The following is a 14,207-nucleotide window of genomic DNA, read 5'->3' on the forward strand; positions in this document are numbered from 1 at the left end:
TGAATGCAGGGATTAGTAACAGTTCGCAGTGAGTTTCAGAGAAAATAACATACAATTTTTATCAATAAAGATTTAACACAGCATTTGGAATCTTTCTTAAACTTACTTTCACATAAAGGTAGTAAATATACTGGGGTTTTCTCACACATCAGAGGCAAAATGAGGAGGCTGCATTTTTCTAAATTGGGTTCCAACACCACATTAAAATGTTACTATGCTTTAATACACAGCAGTAAACATCTTCGCTTCTAATCTTTTTTTCAGAGATGATTTATCATTCTCTCTAGTGTGGCCCTAAAAGATATTGAATTCTCCAGCATTTGACAAGAACAATCGCTTTTCCAGGCTTTTCTATTCCGGAAACTTGGCACACAGTCAGGTAGAGTAGTGCTTTACAGAGCACTGACTGCTCTTCCTAACTGTCTGCATGGACATTGTAAGGCAAAGTTAACACACAGAGCTAGTTTAGAATAGCTGGTGAATTTTAAATTTGCACCACAGCTGACGGCACTAACTTACCCAAGAAATGACACATTAATTCTTCCCACAAAGGGAAAACACTTCTGTAGCATGCAGAGCAAGGCTTGCAGCTAGCGGTATTCTAGTATGGGGGTTGGAACCTGGCTGGAACTAACTTTTGGCAAGAGGGCAAAAGTAGTCTGTGTTCAAATCCAGCTCATGCATTAAGAAGAGCCCACGACACTGCCTTTCACTTTCAGACTTTAACCTCTGCTCATCTCAGACAGTCAGACTGCTTGAGCAGCCTGATGCTTTCTGGAGGTTTTCTATGCAGCGTTGGAAACCACTTCTGAGCACAGGGAATTGCGGCTACTGTTTTTTCCCCTGGGTTGTTTTTCATCTTTACTACACTGTTCTTCTGAGTCTCCATATTTTATACAGAATCCATATATCTTATTTATTTTTTCCCTTCCTTTGGAGCTTAAAAATAAAATGGTGCAACACACAGCACAGATTACAAGAACGAGGGCTGCTCCCCCTTCTTTACTTTTTCTTTAGACAGCAAACACAGTCCTGAAATTAAGGTTCTTCCATTCTGTGATACAAATGCAACTTCAGGCATTAAGCAGATGGCACTACACACTCAGTGTTTACGTGACAGCTGCATCTGCTGAGATAAAGGCAGCTTCTTCCCTGCGCTCCTCACTAGACCCTTTTTCTTCCTTGTATAGGAAGCATCTGGATCTGGCTGCTTGATCAGCTTCAGTTATCTTTCTTCCTCTAACAATTAACTCTTTTCTACCAGGCATCTTAAATTTGCCAAGACCCCTAGAAGGGGAGGGGACTGTAAATTTAATGACTTAAGGCTGCCCCGGCCCAATGTTCAAAGGTTCTAAGTTTGGAAACAAAAGTTTTGCTTCCCATCACAAAGGAGAATTCAGACTTTTTAATCAGTTGCTAGAGCTGACGATAATAGAAATACTCAAGCATGGAGGTGAGCTGTTTACAGAGGTTACAGAATTGCAGAATGGTAAGGGCTGGAAGGGACCTCTGGAGATCATCTAGTCCAACGAGTTACATGAAATTACGTTTATCAGCCAAGTCATGATTAGGGGGACAGGCTGAAATCTAGATTCCTAGGATTTTCAGGCATGCATAAAAATGCCATCTCTTCAAGTATATGCTCTCAGATGCTTCTCTAAGAACTTTCCTCTCATTCATATAAAGATACACTTTAAATGACAGGGGATTCATAAGAACATCACTTAAGCGGAAACCAAAAAATTTCTCAAAAGAAGATTTCTGGTTTTTAACATTCCTGTGGTTTTGTATGTATTCTACTATTTTGCTGTTTCTGAGTGATATTAGATTATTACTTCAAAAGTATATGAGAAAAGCACCTCCAATAATTTGTAGTTGACAATGAAATATAACTTTACTGAAATATATCATGGCAATCTGGTAATTGAATCTTCTAAAATGCGATTCTTCTGCATGTCAGTAAGAAGAACTGATAGAAAAACAGAAAAGACTGACCGATATGTGCAGTTCAAATTCATGAAACTGGGATGGAATTTCAGTGAAAACGACTGCAATAGCAGATATTCACCTTCACATACCCTCAGACCAGAGGTCTGAAAGGGTTAGCAAAGGTATGCGAGATAGCTGCAGGCTGTGTTACTGGTCAGTGTTCAAAAGAATGATTACACACTAAACCATTTAAAATTTTTGTTAATATTGACCAAAAATTGTAATTCCAATTAATTGCTCTTGGCACATAATAAAGATTTTAAAATACTATAATAATGTGCTGTTTTCAGATGTACCAATGTGCAGCTCAATTTTGAATTTGCTGAAGCTGGTACAGTTGGCACAATTATTCCTCAGGTAAAGGGTAGTTTGAAAGCAGAAATGAGTCACCTTGCTAGTCTTATGTCTAGGGTGATTTCTGTCTTAGTTTACTGACAGAATCAGAGACGGTCTACCTTAAATATCATAACACAATAACAGTATCGCAAAATCAAAATACTTTGATTTCCCATTTGATGGAGCTTCCCATCCTGACAGATAATGGACAGATAATCAAAACAGAAGATATCCCAGCACCAGTCACTAGAGCAGTCCTAAAGAACACGACCATGGAAGAGATCCTGCTCTTAGATACACAATTTAGCAGGACACTTCAGCCAATGTTTAGCTCTAAGCACAGCTTTACATCCACCCCTATGCAGCAAAGCCTTTAAGCATATCTCTGTGTTTAAATATGTTCCTGAATCAGAGCCATAGCCAACTATCAGATAGCATCTGTTCTTTGATGCTGCCTCAACCCTGTCTAGCTCCCAAATTTTCTGTTCAACATAGGAAATTTAAGTCTATGCCAAGACTTGTTTTCTGGGGTTATTTGTTACCAGGCTGCAGATGGCTAATGCTGCAATTCGTAATTCATACAAGCAACATTCCGCCCATTGCATTTCTTAAACTGTATGCTCTTTAGATGAGGAATATATGATTGTTAACGAGGCCAAGAGAGCTTTGATCCTCATTGGGGCTGGAGAAAACTCCTGCAGACTGAAAAGTAAATAGTAATAGGAAAAAAGACATTTGTACTACTAGCATGCTATTATGATATGTGTGTTGACAACCTATTCATCAAGAAATTGTAAGAGCACTTGGGAACTCGACAAGCTTGGGGGTTGCAGTTACATAAATAATGTCAACTAAATGAAATTTTACATTTAATTGTAAAAAGAAATCAAAGATGATAAAAAGAATTCCGAGAGGCAAATTTCCGAGACTGTAGTGATCGATTAAAGACACAGGGTCAGATTGGCAGATGACATAAATTGTTGTTGAAGTCGGTGGAGCTGTGACAATTCCCTCTGCTGAGAATTTGTCCCATATATTGTAAGTTCCTGACTATAAGATCAAAAGAAGTAGAAGAACTATTAGGTTTAGTTTTAAATTGAAGCAGCAAATGTTATGATATTCTTGGTATGGATCAAGTAGCTGTGCTCCATACAGACCTTTTTATATCTTAAAAATTTTATGCATTATATGCAGATAAGTATTGCCAGAAGCACTTCCTATTACCAGATACCACTGTAACGAAAGATAGGGATAGAATTTGGAAGGCGACATTCATCATATTTCTTTCTTGAATTAGTTAATAAAAATTCTTTTAATGTAGCACTGAATACCAAGAGGGCTAAGCTTTTACATTAGCAGTAGTGGTACTTTATATCAGAACCTGTGTAAGAAAAGGTATTATTTCTCTCCGTAATTATTTCCTATTAATATTGCTAATATCTTTGTACAGTATTTTATCAGAACTCTCCTTGATCAGTTTTAAAAGTAGGAATGAAACTGCAGGCTAAAGTTGTTCTTTATAGCTAGCTCTCATTTGAAGTGGAAATGAGGGATTTTCGCTGACCTCATTCTCTTTGTTCTTGTGGTGGATAGTCACTTCTGGGGAGTGCATGAAATACAGTCATTGCTTTTGGCCCAGTACCGCTATCTTGACATTGATAGTATTCATTTGCACAATTAATTACACTGAAGTGCTGGGATTTCTAGCAGAAATAAGATGACAATGAAAGGCTAGGAGAATTAAGCCCTGCTGAGCTTTCAAGTAGCAAGAAGTCTAAGACCCTGAGATTACTCAAGAAAGCCTTTCGAACACGCTTAAGTCCCATTAAAGTCAGTTGCTAGCCACAGTCCCTTTCTTTCGGAAGCTGTATCGTTTTGAAGTTTAAACCAAAATCTTAACTGTAAGATTTAGGAACCACATGAGTAGGAAATACACAGCTGAAGCAGCCCCGTATCTAAAGCAGCAAAGCGTGCGCTTTGCCCTGTGTATTTCTTTTCCTGAAATTGGTAAGATACGTTGGGAAATTACAGAAATGCAGGTAACTAGACTTTTAAAAGGCTTCCTGTAGGTCAGGAGACCAAAGAAGCTCTGTAAGACATTTCCTTTTAGAATTTTTTTCTAAAGAAGTTAATTTGACAGAAGTTACAAATAGAAATAAGCATGCTGGTCTTTGCACATAGCTAAAACTACTGAACTTCTAGGGTTATCCAACACAAGTCTTGAGAAACAAGCCAGAGCAGCAACACTCACATTCCTGTACTTTCCTATTAATTATTCCTTCACTACTAACAATTCATTTGTGCAATAAGTTAGCTTTAGCCACAACTCCTTGTAGCTTGATTAATTATCTTATTTCTGTATCTCTGTAATTTTAAGAGAGTATGTTGCTGCCATAAACAAGAATGATAATAAGAGTGGTCCAGATTATACACATTGTCCTTTACTGTATATGATCCATGGAGTTCTGGAGATAAAACTGGAGTTGACCTATCTACATTAACAAGAAACAAATTACTCAAGAAAATCTCCTATTCAAATCAGTAGGAGTATTGCCCAAGTAATGACTTTTATTTCAAATTTAAACTCAAATTTTCCCTCAAGCTGCTCTTACATATACTGCTGGCACCAGAGAGGTATTTGCAGTCTTCCATGTACTCCTTACTTTCGAGTTTGTAGTAGTAGAGCAGTGGCTGAATGTAAGTGTTAGCCACTAAGTCCAAGTCAGTCAATTGTTCTGAACACAGTCTAGCTAATTAAAATTTTTTACTGTCTACCAAATTGCTCATTATCTAATCCAAATGAGAAATGGGGGGAACATTTCTGATGATATATTAATATTAATATACCAATAACAAACAATGCAACTGCCATACAATACTTCTAACATATTTTTAAGACATTACTGCATGTCAGTGAGCTTATCAAGTTTATCTTGTTCAACAAATGTTAATTATTAATTGTGATCAATGGTACAAAATTAAAAGTGTCATTATAAAAACCTATCATTTCTTTCTATTACAGAATTATACATATTACCATATTACTAATAATTTCTCATTAAGGCATCAGTTCTTTACTTTGAGAGACAAGGGAGAAAGCAGACACTTATTTTCAAGGTGTTAACAACTACATTTAAGTAGAAAAGGAAGCTTTAAACAGATGGCTATTTATTTTACTTTTTCACAGGAAATAAAAGCTACATTAAGATATTAATGTTGAAAAAGCACAACTCAAAATTGGGAAGTACCATAAATAAAGCTGTCTGTTTAATCTGAACTCAGAGTTCTTTTCTATAGGCATTATTATAAAGTCTTTAATTATATGATCCTAACCTGCATTTTTATGTTCAGACAGTGAACAAGATGGCCAATGTCCAGAAAATAGTTGTGGATGTCAACTTAGTCATGTTATCTTCAAGACCTTCATCTTAATTTTTCAGATATTGGAAGCTATAAAATTAATAAATTTAGGATGCAAGAGAGCTAAAAGGCTGAACTAGTTAAAATTATTGGGTGGAATTGCTTTGCACAAAAATTGTTTATTTGTCAAAAATGTTTCTTGTAAGGTCATTAACTTTATGGAAGACTTGGATAATAAATTCAGAGAGTTCTTTTTCCTTCTGATGTACTTGAAATCTTTTGTTCTGAGCTGCTCAGCAATTCATCATGCAAGTTTATAATTTCAGTTTTATATGAAGACTGAAACAGCAATCTGTTTTTCAATAGGCTTTATTCCTACAGTTAAGGCAATGTAATGCCAACTTAGAAAATGTATTTTATATCATCATCTGTCACAAGATTACCTTATGATTCAAAGCAAGTCACTTAAACCAGACTTTTGAGAGAAAAGATGTTCCTCATTTTCTGAGTGCTTATCTTGTCACAGCAAAGTTTTCATTTGCAAATATGCAGCATAGTCACAGCTTCAACTGAGACTAATAAAAGTTGGGCTGTGAAAAAAATAAAGCAATAGCCTATGAAAATCTGAATGTAGATAATTCAAACTGGGCAAAGACAATCTTAAATCTGGCTTTTTCTAAAGTTTGAGTTTTCTAAATGCAGCTATACTTAACAAAGTTTTATTTAAAAACAAATAAAATAGAAAATGCAAATATCCTCATTTGGAACCATTGGAAAACAACATCAAAAAATGGTTGGAACGCCAGAAATCAAGGGACAATTACATTCAAATTACTAGTCATGTCTGAATGGTTTATGGCTAATTCCTAGCAGGAAAATCAGTCTCCAGTGATTTGCCTGAGGTTTAAAGGGAGTGGATATGATAGTGTTCAGAACTTTCCACCCATTTTATGTACTAAGCTCTTCTTTTCTGCTGTGACAGTCCATCCAATACCAGTCACATCCTGTATCAAAAGCAAAAATACCAGATCGAGCTATTTATCCTCCTGTTGCACTTCCTGCCTCCAGGATTAAGTAAACACTTAATAATTCTGTGGGATGCAGAAACACCGAAGCTGAAAACACGTATAAGATACTGCTAAGTTTAAGCTTGAAACCTGTATTTAGTCATCCAGGTAACAGAACCACATAGGGGAATCTCTTTCTGAGCTGTGGACATCTGGAAGTGATTATTGTTTGCTGCTGTTATTCCTTTGACCTGTTCTAGATACACATTTTAAGATGGGATGAATTGTGCAGTAAAGGTTCTGCTCCCCTTTCACTGCTTGCAGAGGAAATCTGGATGACGAGCTTACATTAGTTGCCTAAAGTATGAACAGCAAAGTAACATGATGTGAGCATCAACCAGCTCCCATTAGCATCCGTCTAGGAGTGGAGGGATAAAGGAGGAATTCCTTCTTACACAGAATGAGTAACGTGATTTCCCATATTATTTTGGCATGGGAACTTGTTGAAATTATTCAACAAGCAATTTGCATTTCTCCTGTGAATGGTACTTTTAGGGCATTCAGGCATTTTATCCCAGTGCAAATCTTCAGAGTGTTCTTTTGTCTCTGATTTTACTCAGGATCTGGGATTTTCCCCATTTTTCCCATTCTGCTACAGCCCTAGTAGTTTACTCACTTGTTATATTGCAATGACAGAGGAGGAGATAGAGGCCATGTCACTGATGCCTGCTCACATGATTTAACAGAGATGAGGAAAGAGGAGTATCTCTCTATAGCCTGTCCCTTTAAAAATAAAATAACAATCTGATCATCTTTCCTAACTTACAGGACTTTTAACCATGTTTCCAACTATTTTGCTGTGCAGATTTGCTCATTCAACACTGAAGTGAGCTGAAACAGTGACTTACATCCTACTTACATCCTACCTGAAAGCACCATTTTTCACCAGTCTTGTCAGACAAGATTCAAAGGAAAAAAAAAAAAGGTGTCATTAATAAGATGATCGCTTTCTAACTTTGTTCTTACCTGTTGTCGATTACTTTGAGACCTTAGTACACCTCTTTTTTCAGCAACAAAGAAGTAAAATGTTTGTAGATAGGATGTTTTTTTTTTTGTTTTATTCTTTTGCCCAATAGCTTGAATTTTATTCAATTTAATTGAATTTTATTCAATTTACCCTGTAGCTGTTAGGTGCTTGCTGCCTTGAAGCACCATCCATGGTCCAGTTCATGTCCTGTTGTCCTACAAGTTCTAGCTCTCTGCTCTGAGCACTTCTAGTACTCCTTTTCTGTACAGGGAATGAAGAGTAAATGGTCAAGTGTCTCCCACTGAAAGCCCTGAAAAAAAGAAGAAACAACCTGGTGTGGACTCAATGCCCACAGAATAATAAACAACAGGTTTTCTTGAAGTAGCCTTGAATTATCTGTGGCTACATTTTCACATGCTCTTTCAAAAGTGGTCTATGGCATTTTAAATTCCTTTCTGTTAGCTGAGCCCTATGCAGTGTTTTTGTTCATTTTTCTCCTCTCTCTGATAAACCATAAGGGTTTATGAGAAAAAACAGAGATAAAAGAGTTGTTCTTTTAAGAGTTTTCTGTATAGTAACAGTAATCAGCCACTATATGAGACTCTAGGTCCTTCTCCTTTATGTCTAAAGATTTCTCATTGTAATTAACTGATAAAATAGCAATAATTAAACAAACAAACAAACTGTTCTACCAAAGTAACATTCCTGATGAATTGTGTCGATAGGGTTTCTTTCTTATTGTTCACCATGTGTCTGAGTGGCCAGCACCAAGCAATTAAAAGAGACAGCCATATGAATTATACTGTGTGTTACAGGAAAAAAAAGGTTGGCAATGTGAGCCTGAATTTCCAGTGTTCTTTGATGCCCACCATGAAAATCATTTATGCAAATAAGGAGCACACAAGCAGTAAGCACAATCAGCAGGAACTCATCCTTCTGCTTTTATTCATCTAAAAGGCTGTTCTTCTGTTTCATCTGTCTGTCAGTCTTTGTTTTTTGCTATCACAATCCCCTATTCAAAAACTGCCCGATAAAGTGCCCGTTTCCTGCAAAACCAGGCTAGTGGGGCAGCTAAACAGCTTTGTTTCAGTTATTGTTTCACTGAAAGTGATGGGATGAATTAAAGGCCTTTAATATTATACGCTTACATATAGCAGGGACACTGAAATTCAGCTAGATTATCTGATAGTTACAGAGATCTCCATAAGGCAAAAGACAAGAACAGCACGAAGAGAACTTTTTTGTTGCAATAGGCTTTTCTGTGATGGTTAAGCTATGCACCTTCAAGCTTTCTGACAAAGCCTGGGCCTCTGGTTGCTTGTTTCAACTGAATCCTGCAGCTGTTAGCTTTCCATAGAGGGGCCGGAAGGTTTGTTAAATGTGAAGCAGTTGTGCTCTAGATCATTCCTGGAAGAAATGGAGAAATCATAACGTGAGATGGCTGATCAATAACAGGTACATATGATAAAGGAACTGCTTTAACATTATATATACATATATATATATGCAAAGTAATAAAAGTGCGAAGAATGAAGGCAAATCTCTTGCGCTGACATAGCCAAATCTTTTACTTTCCTTACCAGCTTCACATAGAAGTGATTCACTTCTGCTGGGTTAGTTTCTGATAGTTTGGGGAGCTGACTCAGAGGCTCAGCTCTGCAGTCCAGCCAGTTTGAGGGAAAAAGACAGAATGGTAGAGCCAAAAGCAGGTGAGGAAGAAAAAGGGAGTAAAGGAAGGGCGACAATAGGATTTTTGCTTTTCCTGGAAGTGCTGTTATATCAGATTAGCTTTCCTGTCAGACTAAAATTAAGAAAATGCATTATTACTTGAAAGGTGTGAAGAACTCACCTTAAAGCCAAATGGAAGGTAAGTATAGGTTTCACTGATTCATTTGTCAGCCTCTGTCTTCAGAGGCAACAGTTGTTTTCTTAAGCTTCGCATTTCAGTGTTACATACCCTTTTTGCTTTTGCCGTGAGGTTTGCCAGGAGTTGAGAAACATCTTAGCAGTGAATTCACCAAAGGCTTTTATTTTGCTCACACCGGTGGTGCCAAACTCTGGAATAAGGGCATTGGCCTCTGGGAATGTTCCTGCTTCTGCTGTGCAAAGCTGCAGAAGCATGTCTGGAGGTCAGTAACACCATGTGCTGGCTAAAAACAGAGTTAGCATATGGGTAAATTGTTTGGTGGCCATCAGGGCAATGATGAGAAGACCTAAGACTTACACCAACCCTTCAGAATTGTGTCAGTGATGGTACAAACACTGTGGATAGCCTTGCAGTTTAATGAGACATGTACTGGAAAAGATCATGTAAGTGGTGGAGAAGAGGCCAAGAAATTCAAAGGAAATGTGTCAAGGGTTTTGAATAAAATTGGAGTAAATATTAGTTGGTGTGTATGATATATGAACTGAAAATGAAGGTAGTTTTTTTGTGGTACAGTAATATTTTTTGTGTGCAGTATTTCTTGACAGGGAGCTGCAGATGTATTTAAATTTTGCCATTTACTGGAAAACACATAAGGACAGAGCAATATCAGCATCCACGTTTTTTCCAGAGCAAATGCTTTCTCAGCATTATGAACCATCACTTTCATGCCCTCAGAGAGGCAAATTTAATCCAGTGTTCTGAGACTGCTTGTTTTCTAACATTGTGTTCATAGTGAAAGCAAGTGATTATTAAGAAAACTGATTAATCAATTGGTACAAGTTTACGGGAAGACTCATTTGACTTGGCACTCTGGGGATGCTGTGCTGTAGCTGTATTGCAGGTTCAGAGCTCAGGGAGCAATATACACACTAAAGAAGAGAATGAAGCAGTTTGTTTGCTTGTGTCCACAGTAAAATAACTTCATTAGGAATAATTAATAGCACTTCAAAAATAATACCCTTAAAGTAACAGTTTCCAGCCATAGAAGTCATTAATTTTCTACTAAGCGAGGAGTGTGTGTGGCAAAAAGCATGACATATTATTACATTCCTGCAGCACCGCGGTTTCCGTCATTTCTATGAAATCCATACCTTTCATGTACAGTTCATTAACACTGATCAAAGCACGTATCTTTCTAACAAAGTCAATTTTTCCTTGTAATCTTTTGTAGATGTTTCACTTCATGTAATATTTTGGATATTCTTTATCCTGAAGTCTCATTTTTAATGTGTGGCTATGGTCAGAGAAGCGACGGTATATAAATGACATCTTGGTTTACTATATTTATTCTCTCTCAATGATGTCCATAGCAAGTTTCTCACTTTACAAGTCAAAACAGGATTTTTATAACTGCCAATACTGTACTTTCAAAGTGCTTCCTGCAAAATCAGCTGTTTGTCTCCCTGCGGTATCTGTGCTGAAACATAGCATTTCTTCGTGCTATATAAGATTAACTTTCAAAAGTAATTTCTAAACTTGCATTCAAGATATTGCATGTACCAATCTCAGTAATGACTGAAGACTTGCACCTCTCGCTAAGTCACAAGTTGTATGGTGGTCTGAATTTTATCTAGTAATATCTGCTTTGCACATTGGAAAGACTGAAACCTGACTATTTAGCCCCTACATCTGGCTCTGGTTCATTTCAGATTCCTGGGTGGTAGTTAAGTACATCCACATCTTTTAGTGTGGGATTTAAGTGGGGTTTGAAGATACGATGAACATCCTGAACCAACAACTTTAGTAATTGAAAGTAAAAAAAATACTTGAACTGGGTAAGATGAGGTCAAAAGTGACAGCAGAATCACAAGACAACACTTTGGAGGTTATGTGGATGATGATAAAGAAGAATATATTAGGAAAAAATAAACACAACTGAAAAACACGCAGTCAAATGGGTATTCCTGCTCTGCCAAAAATTTCTTTGCTAGGCTAGTTTTACCTTCTCTGGTAGGGATCGATTTTGATCTCCTTATTCCACAAATTTTCTCTTGATTTCAGTGGCACCGCTGGCAAGTATAGCACTGCAGCCCTGCATTAGAAAAGATAAGCACAGGCTTGATTCTTTCTCACTTCTATTATTTAAAAGTATTTAAAGTTTCATCATTAAAAAAGAGAAAAAAACCCTTTCCATGCAGAAACTGAAAGACAAAATAAATGTTATGAGTGCAAAATTCAATAATTATTTACTAGAAGTAGAAGAACAATTCATTTATTTTGAAATGGCAACATTTGCTGATATATGTAACTATTAAGTAATTTCTCAGTGCTTGCTGAAGAACCTATTTTTATTTTTTCAGGAGGGCTCTTTTGTTATGCTTTACATACATTAACAGCAGCCTTAGTAGGGAATCAGCAGGTTTATGGCTACAAATAAACTTTCCAGTTCCAGATTATTATTCTGTTGTTAAACTATATACCATATCATTGAAAGGCATTACAGAGGCTTCTCTGCTACTTCTCTTTAATGTTGTTGTAAATAATGGTGTTTATGCGTCAGGTTAGGGTGAAGCTCAAATCCCTTGCTTTGTCAGTGGTAAAAACAGATAAAGATTTCTTGAGAGGTTGTTTAACATTAATATTTCCGCCTACTTTACCTTTAAAATTGTGCACTTGAGAAAAAGTATGATAAGAAGAGAGTTATTTTGGTATGCAGTGAGGTATATTAACTCATGGAAGAGCTTGTAATATTTAAAATGTAGTATGGCAAAATATATTTATATTATATACATATTTATATGAGTAAATAATTGTTATGTCTTATAAGTCTGTGGATATGAAGAAATACAGAGTCATATACAATAGTAGGATGAGTTCAATAGCACTAATTATGTAAGGGCTGAAAATATTTCAGTCATATTGCCCAGTTTTACCATGCTAATAACCTTCTAAATGTTTATCATAAACATTTTCCATGCATGTTTTCTGACTGAATAGGTGTGTTATTAGTTATTATTACTGTTTGTTTGAAAAAAAAAAAAGGGTCTTCTGTGAGGTTAAGTGTGAAAAACGATAGCCTCTGTCCTTTAAAAGAAAATACTAATCACATTTTCAAATCAGGTTTCAAAAAAAACGGCTGAAAACTTGAGGCTTTAGAACTGGGCTGAACATAATCTTATTTGTAGAAGGTAGGGGTGGGAAATAGCAGGTCAACCAGATCAGCATAATGTTTCCAAAACCAAATATAGGTTGGGCTAGCATATTTTTAGGTTTTTGGAGACTGACCACGTGGTATTCAACCAGGCATCATCCCAGCACTAAGGGATTCTTCCGCCGGTGGTCTCCTTTTGAGAAGGGGCTCTTGATTCCTTTGTATAGATAGCTGGATGCCTCACATGAGGAATGTACTTCTCTCTTTATTGTGCCATTCCCCTGAAATTCAAGGGCATGGAGACACAGAATAGCCCAGACTTCAAAATTAGAGCTATCATTGTATCTACATATCTGGGCACTTGATTTATGCCTCCAGAAACAGGTGGAGTTTTTCTACAGCTGTATCATGACTTATAGTTTGTTGACAGACCAATCTGTTGTAACAAATAGTGGTGACACTTCAGAGGGCCAGGCAGCTTGCTTTTTTCCATCAGTGACTCCCTGCACAGCCAAGCAAGAACAATATCGTGCTTTGCTGGAAGCCCATTTTAGGTTTCCTGCACTGGAAGAAGGTTCACACATACTGATCTTCCAGCAAAAATGGAAATATGAAAAACAGACTGATCAGCTCTCCATGACTGAAGAGCCTGCAGTAAAGTTAGAAAAAGGAAAATACCACAGGCTGAGTTTTTAAAACTGTGCTTCTGTTTTCTCTGTTTCTGATGCAATGACACATACAGTTCTTGACAGCACATTAATCCAATATGCAGCAGGGTGCTTTCCATGTTAAGGTTTTTTTTTTTCCTTCTGAATTTGGTATGCTACTTGGCCTCCTATGTCCAGCATAGGAGAAATCCATACCAGAAGATGATTTTTGCAGGTGAGGCAGTGAATTCCCAATGTCAGAAGCAGTAAACTGTGCAAACTCAAGTCAAAGGCAGGCAGAATTGCTCACGGGATGGGACAGATGGCTGTGGGTACTGGCTGTCCCTGATCTGCAGGAAAATCACAGCACCTCTTCATAACCCGGGTTCCGCTTGGTTTTAATTTTTTAGGTCAGCTGCCACATGGGGGGTCAGAAAAACATCCCTTGAAAGTACCGGGTAGATGCCTGGAAGCTTTTTAACATGGGAAGGTAGGATAGAGTCCAGGCTCATTAATGCTTCTATAAGTCTATATTCACTTCAGTAAAGCCAGTGTTATTCTATGTCACACAACTGCTATATCCAAACAACTATTTAGAAGGTAAAAGGAACCTCATACTTTAGAAAATAATCAGTCTCTCGGAGATCCTAACAGTGCACGTAACATAAAAATACCAATTTCACTGAGAACTTAGAAGGGCCCACAGGATGCAGTAGATGATTCTGCCTTCCAGATTTCTCCAGAGTGGAAGCCCGTCCCTCTTGATGTATGACACAGACTAGGAGCTTTCAGTAGTTCCTGCTCAACATGGAAATGACAGATG

Source organism: Nyctibius grandis, chromosome 6, assembly GCF_013368605.1.
Source record: "Nyctibius grandis isolate bNycGra1 chromosome 6, bNycGra1.pri, whole genome shotgun sequence".
NCBI classification, from domain to species: Eukaryota; Metazoa; Chordata; class Aves; order Nyctibiiformes; family Nyctibiidae; genus Nyctibius; species Nyctibius grandis.